The sequence below is a fragment of the Anguilla anguilla genome, chromosome 6 (genome assembly GCF_013347855.1).
Source record: "Anguilla anguilla isolate fAngAng1 chromosome 6, fAngAng1.pri, whole genome shotgun sequence".
Lineage (NCBI taxonomy): Eukaryota > Metazoa > Chordata > Actinopteri > Anguilliformes > Anguillidae > Anguilla > Anguilla anguilla.
In genome coordinates this window covers 38,871,853-38,879,999 of record NC_049206.1, presented here as the reverse complement: position 1 = coordinate 38,879,999, position 8,147 = coordinate 38,871,853, and positions in this window count along the sequence as shown.

The window sequence follows — 8,147 nt, the reverse complement described above, 5'->3', positions numbered from 1 at the left end:
TCTCTTTTGTAATTTCATTGTGCAGAAAACAGCAGTGAAATGAGCTGTGAAGGTTTGTGGAGAAATATTAATTCAGCTGTTTAGTGTGGCTGGATATAGCTAGTGCTTGGATTGTTTGCTGATGATCACGCACCACGTTGTATGCTTCAGTGATAGGATCTGTTGGAAATGTTAATCTCTTGCTAAATACATTAATATTTGATTGGAAAAGAGCAGATACATTTAAGGCCCCAGCGAGGATCGAACTCACGAACCCCTGGTTTACAAGACCAGTGGTCTAACCACTGCGCCTGGGCTGGGGAACAGTAGTTTACTTCAGTTTACTTGCACACATTTTCTGCATGAATTTACAGTCGCGGTCTTACTGAATGACTGGTGGGTTACTCTGCAGCCAGTGCACCTGGGGGTAATCATAAGGTAGTATCGGCCGATGTCCGGGACCTGCCACACCTCTTATGAATACCACACCCAGGTAGCTGCTGGCCACATACTGGACCGTGTAACCTGACATTCCGCTGGTGGTAGGGCACCCACACCAGGAGCCTGTGGTTGAGAAAGTGCTCTGGTGTGGGAGCCCGGTTGTAGATCAGGTGGTTGGTACCACAGCTTCAGGTCACTCCACAGCCTCTGCTATTCTCACAGTGAACCTGCAATCGTCTTCTGGTCTGCCAACGGTATGTCTTGCCTTGTCACTGTGGGGATTGAGCCAGAGGATCAGCTGAAGCAGGCAGGACGGCACAGGGAGTGATCACAGGCAGGACAGCACAGGGACTGATTACAGTGCTGGTGGGAGCAGGTGCAAGACCAGCTGCAGCAGATCCACTCTGATAGTACAGGGCATATGTAGACTGTGACACACACACATATACATGCACGAACACACACACACAAGCACTGTCAGTTGAAAAATAATCCAGGTGGACTGGAAACAGGAGTAAGGAGTAAAAAGGCATACAAATACAATCACACAAAAGACAGCAGCTAAAGTCATTTCATAATATGTCACAATGGCTTCAATTATTATATATAAATGAATCAATATATGATCCAAAGATTAATTGCATTTAATACTAAACTATGTAATTAAATCATGTGTGCTCCAACAAACTGAGCAGACTTCTTAGCCAATTCAAGTTTTGGCATTGCAGCAGCATTACATGTACCACCAGGTCAAGCTTTTACAAACTGGGAGAGAATGATGTGAGAATATGGAGAAATAAATTTAATTTTTTTTTTTAATCCCGAAATGATTCAAGTGCATCATATGTGAATTTATGGTTCCCAAAATCAACTGTGAATTAACTGTAAAAATAAGAACCAGGACCAGAGCAAAAAATATAAAATGGCAATTTACAATTTAATAGTTCCAATTGTCCTGCACACGCAGACCAAGGAACTCCAACAACGTGATTAACATCTCCAATAGACGTAGTCAGTTAGATCAAGATCAGGCTAGTTTGTCATTATCACATGGTATCTCTTTTGTCCCACCTAAAAAACTAATCCAAATTCACTACTAGAGTGGAACTGTGCTTATTTAGAGATGTAAAACTCATGCATGTTCAAAACTACTGTTTGCAGTTTGTGTGTTTTTAGAGCAATTTACAATCCACATATGATTATGACCTACTTACTGCTGCCATATTATTGTAGCTGAGTTCGTGCTGAAAACAGAGATATGAAACACTTTGGAATCACTGCATATAAAGTTGATGAAATTTACACAAATGTCAGAGCATGGCACAATCACCAGTGTGCCTCATTTTACCCTCAGACCCCAGAGGGTTAATCTGAATTTTTTAATGTAATAAAAGGCTGAGGGCACACTGAGCGTATTGCAAATAATTTGTTTTTTTAATGGCAAGCTTTCGAAGCTTGCCATTAAAAAAACACATTATTTGCAATACTCTCAGTGTGAGAGTGCAATACTCTCAGTGTGCCCTCAGCCTTTTATTACATTGTACAGCTTTATCTTTGGTTGCACCTGAGCAGTTGTTGGATGTGCGGATGATTCTTCTACTAATCAGAATTTTTTACCTCAAATTTTGGCATCTGAATTTGGCCTATCGAATTTGAGCAACTTGAATATATATTATTTTAATTTTCTAACACTTGAATTTTTGATTCTGAATTTGTGAACATTGAAATATAAAAGTGAAAATGAGTTATTCAAAATTTGAAGAGTTGAATTCGGAGGCAAAAAAGCCAGATACATAATTTCAATGCAAAAAACATTCAGTACTATACATTTGAAGAGTTGAATTCAGTGGCAAAAAATTCAGATACATAATTTAAATGCAAAAACATTCAGTGCTAGAAATTCAAAGGCTTTTAAATTTCAAAATCCGGTGAGAGGTGATTCTTAAATTAAGGGAGTTTTTCTGTCCTCAGGGTAGATTTTCAAGAAAAAAATATTTTTTAGAAAAAACAATTATTGTATTTGTTGGGGTTAGGTTGTAGTAACCATGAAAAAAAGAATTGTGTCTTAATGATGACATTTCAATACTTTTTCAGTATGTTGAAAATTCAAATGTGCCAGAATTTCATTATTTTGGGCTTGTCCCCGACCCACACTTTTTAACGTCGCCACTATAATAAAGTAATAAAAATTGTTACATTCATTAAAACTTTACTTTGCATTTTCTCATAATAACTTAAAAAGACATATTTAAAATTCATATGGTTTATGTATGTGAAATTTGCACATTTTCCATAGTTAAATTAAAATTTCTACCGCTGTAACCTCTGCCAAAATTAATTATTATCAATCAAAAATTCATAAATCTGCCTCTAACCCTCATCAGCTGTTCTCCATTTTCTCCTCTCTCCTCAGCACTCCTTCCCCACCTCAGTCCTCCCTCGCTGCAGATGACTTTGCAGTTTTCTTCGATGAGAAAATTGCAGACATCCGCAGCTCCTTCACGTCCACCACCACCCTTCCCCACTCCCCCATCTCTGTTCCCTCCCCTTGTTTCTCCACTTTCTCTCCCCTCACTGACTCTGATGTTTCCCAGCTCCTACTCTCCCACCGCCCTACCACCTGTGCTCTTGACCCCATCCCTTCCTCTCTCCTTCAGACTATCACACCTGACATCCTCCCATATGTCACCTCCCTTGTGAACTCCTCCTTGTCTTCTGGATGTTTCCCCTCTTCTTTCAAGCTGGCCCACATCACCCCACTGCTGAAAAAGACCTGGCCACTCGACAGAGACCGCACTCCTCTTGGTCAATGAGTCGCTTCACGCCGCACAAGCAGCCTCCCATTCATCTGTCCTGATCCTCCTAGACCTTTCTGCTGCCTTTGACACCGTCAACCACCCCATCCTCCTTTCCTCCCTGGCAGCTATGGGGATCTGTGGCACAGCACTAGACTGGATTGAGTCCTACCTCTCCAGTCGCTCCTTCCAAGTCGCCTGGGCTGGTGCAGTATCAGCACCCCGCCCCCTTGCCACAGGAGTTCCCCAGGGCTCTGTCCTTGGTCCCCTCCTATTCTCCCTGTACACCCAATCTCTTGGTCCTGTAATCTCTGCCCATGGGTTGTCCTATCATTGTTATGCCGATGACACCCAACTCTTTCTCTCCTTCCCGCCCTCTGACACTCAGGTCTCTGCTCGCATCTCTGCTTGCCTGAGGGACATCCAGAGCTGGATGGATAACCACCATCTTAAGCTGAACCCAGGTAAGATGGAGATGATCTTCATCCCTGCTCCATCCTCTAACCTTCTCGACTTTTCTATTTCCCTAGGGGACACTGTGGTGTCATCACCCACCGCAAAAAACCTTGGAGTGGTGATGGACAACAGACTGTCCCTCTCCCAGAACATCACGGCGGTGAGTCGAACGTGCAGGTTCTTCCTGTACAACATCCGGAGAATCCGCCCCTTCCTCACCACCTACGCAACCCAGCTCCTGGTTCAAGCGATGGTCCTGTCCCGCCTGGACTACTGCAACTCATTACTGGCTGGTCTGCCAGCATCCGCCATCAGACCCCTGCAGCTCATCCAGAATGCTGCAGCGCGTCTGGTCTACAACCTCCCCAGACATTCCCATGTCACCCCCTTGCTCACTGACCTCCACTGGCTGCCTGTTATGGCTCGCATCAAATTTAAGACCTTGGTGCTTGCATACCAGGCAGCTAAGGGGTCAGCACCAGGGTACATTCAGAGGATCATCAGACCCTACACACCAGCCAGACCTCTCCGTTCTGCCACCTCGCTTGGCACCTCCCCCTCTTCGCGTCTGTACTTCCCGCTCCTGTCTGCTGTCTGTCCTGGCCCCTCGCTGGTGGAATGACCTCCCCGTGACGGTCAGAACAGCAGAGAATCTCACCACCTTCAAACGCAGACTGAAGACTCATCTCTTCAGGCTGCACCTCTCCCCACCCCTCCCTAGCCTATAGTTCAGCTCACTGTACCTAGTTAGGATAATTTGATTATGTTAGTGTATCTGGCAGGATTGTTTTTGTCTGATTAGGTGTGATTAGATGTGATTCCAGTGCTAGTTTGTACTTGGTAGGATTCTTGCTTGCTGAACAAGCTTACTCTACAGGGTTGGAGTCCTGATCGATGTGGTCACTTCTGGCACTACGATCCTTACTTCACTCTAGTGTTTCTTTTGCACCTCTACATCATGAACCTATGCACTTGTTGTACGTCGCTCTGGATAAGAGCGTCTGCTAAATGCCTGTAATGTAATGTAATGTAAAAAATTACCATCACACCAAACATTTTAGAGAGCAATAAAGTTTTTATTTTTTTTTTATTTTTATGTGGTTGCCATAGAAGTGGGAAGTGACAGGGGCACATGGCCATGGCAGAAACATGACTTTTTGATATCCACAAATGTAAGTAATTTTAAGATTTATAAGTCCTGATCTGAGTGTTTAATAGGCATCGTTACCAAACAAGTTCATATTTGAGTATTTTAGTTCAGAAATAAGAAATTTCACTTTATTTACGTATATTCAATGTACATTGTATGCTAGCTAACCACTTAGGTTAGCAAGTTTAAGACTTAGCCAACTTTTTCTCCAAAAAGTGAAAATTGTCATTACCATCACGTGTCATTACAATCACACAACTGGCAGTGATGGTAATGACAATTAATGATGGTAATGACAACTTATCTGTTTATCGTCTTATAACTATAACATATTAGCATAATTTATAATTGAACATAATTGATACATAATTGAACAGTGGCCAACAGTAATTTACATTATTTATTTCTACAAAAAGTGAAAATTGTCATTACCATCACTTGTCATTGCCATCACACAACTGGCAGTGATGGTAATGACAATTAATGATGGTAAGGACAACTTATCTGTTTATCATCTTATAACTATAACATATTAGCATAATTTATAATTGAACATAATTGATACATAATTGAACAGTGGCCAACAGTTTATATTGTTTATTTCTCCAAAAAGTGATAATTGTCATTACCATCACCCAACTGGCAGTGATGGTAATGACAATTAATGATGGTAACCAGGACACATAGTCATTACCATTACAATACATTTTTTGATAGAAAATGTTGTTTTTTGTTACCTCAATCATTGTGGCATAGTTTAAATTTGCATTCTCTCAAAAAACAAACAAACAAAAAAAACAAAAAAACATTGAAATTAAAATATTTTGATTAGTAAACAATATTTAATTGTTGAGCCAAGGCAATATATTGATAAGTTAAGGAGGACATGTCGGTAAAATGTATTTTAAATGTACTTACAAATATTTAGAACATGCTTCTCAAAGAGCATTTATTGTATATACTGGAATGACTGTGAAAACTTTGTTTGTCATATCATTTTGCATTAAAATCAGTTTTTTGATTTTGTGATGGTAATTTTGCTGTAACAATTTTGAAAAAAGCATCATAAAGCATCATAATATCAAATATTATCTTGAAGGACGATCAAAGCTATGCTAAGATCTTTGTTCCAGACCACTTAATAAAGCTTTTGAAATAGAAAAAACAGAGTTTAAAGAAATTTATTTTTTCAAAATTTCAAAAGTCAAAAGTGCCCCGAATTGAACAATCACCCTGAGACAGATTTACTTCCATACTCCAGTAGGCTACTCAGTCAGTGCGAAGTTGTAGAGTTTGGAGTGCGGGTCTTCGAATGGAATGGATGGCTGGAGGGGGTGGAGCGTTTTTTTAACCCTCCTGTTCTGTTCATTTTTCAGGTACAGCAAAAATGTTCCCGGGTCAATGTGACCCGGTGCATGTTTAAACATCCAAAAGTTGTTAGAAACCAAAAAATTCTAATAAACATTGTTTGGGTACCTAATTACTAACAATTCCATCAAAATTTAGTGCAATGGTGTTATTCACCTCTCACAGATCATGGTTTCATTAAGATAATTCACTTGTTTTTCATAAAAAATACTGAGTTCAAACTCTTTTTTCTGTATATTGGAAAAACCTAGATATAAAATACACTAGTTTTATATAACATTTAATTTTAAATTTGTTTTACATTTTTAAACATTTTTTTTTCATGGGGTGATGTTGCTAAATAGAGATGAGACACCTCTTCTGTTCAGGGTCAAATTGACCCGTTCACTTAAAATCAAGCCAAATGAGTCATAAGGATTTTTATTGAAAGTAATCTTTATTTATGCAATGTTTAGAATGTTTAGAACCAGAAATGAACAAAAATGAACAAGAGATTAGCAATATGAACGAGGCGTGTGTGTGTGTGCGTGTGTATCTGTGTATCTACACAGCACATGAGGGACAAGTCGTCACGGTATGCTTTGTGCAAATGAATTTTGCACGTCGCACATGTCGTGCTCATCTTGACGTCATGCAGACCTGGCACCTTTTCCACTTCCTTCTTCCCCCAGCAGCAACCTAGAAAGATGAGGGAGATGATTACTATGTCTTTTTGCTGATCCCGATCCCCTGACACGCACACATGCACGCACACACACACACACACTTACTTACCTCAGGCATTGGTGTACTAGGTGCAACCCTCTGCTGGATCTCCCTCACTGTGGCTGCAGTGGCTGGGGTCCTTGTGCTGCCTCCGTTGTATATGCGGTACCACGAGTGCCTTCCCCAGCTTCTCGTGGAAGATGCGCCTCTTATACAGCTTTAACACATTCCACTCAGGAAAAATCTCCGTCCAGATGATGAACGCGTTGTAGGCCGATACATCAATTATGTTATAAAAGATGCCTAAAGGCCAGCGCGCAGTCATTCGCTTGGTGCTGTAGGACCCTGTTACTTTGTCCAAGTTGTTTCACCCCCCCTTCGGTGGAATTGTAATCTAGGATCATGCTTGGTTTCTGGTCCTCTCCGGTGCTGATTTCGGCATCATGAGACACTAGGGCTGTGGTGTCTGTGAAGACGAACTTGGACAATTGAAGGGCCCTATACTTGATCGCCAACAGGTCGGCATATCTGCACTTTCTCGCACTTTACAGGTGAGGTGGGGATAATGGATAATAAGGAGAAAGAGTGTTTGTATGTATGTGTGTATTTGTGTGTGTTAGATTGGGGTGAAATGTGTGTGTGTGTGTGTGTGTGTGTGTGTATCGGCATGTATTATTATCTTTGTGAGAACCAAATGTCCCCACAAGGATAGAAGGATGAGGAAAATTACGCAAGGTGGGGACCTTTTGCTGGTCCCCACAAGTTGAAGAGGCTGTGTTAGGGTTAGGACTTAGGGTTAGGCATGTATTGGTTGGGGTTAGGGTTAGGGTTAGAGGTTACGGAATGAATGTAAGTCAATGGGAAGTCCTCACAAGTATAGCAATACAAACATGTATGTGTGTGTCTGTGTGTGTGTGTGTGCATGCGGGTGTGTGTGTGTGTGTGATTGGGGTGAAATATGGTGGGAGGGAGTAGGAAATACCTTATGTTTCACATCTGCAAAGAAAGAAATGGTCTAAATTTGACACTTCTGACCCCTTTTAGCCTCCAAAAGAGCTTGCTGCCCAAAAATTTAGAAAAACCAAGCTGATTTAACTAGGCTACCATTTGTCAAATATTTGTGATCATAAATTGCATTATGTACAGCAGTTTTTGTGAAAAAACGGTTTTGGTCCAAATGTCTTGTGAAATATTTATTAAAATGTGCATATGTTATTAGCTACATTTTAGGTAGGCCTATATTGTTGAAATCT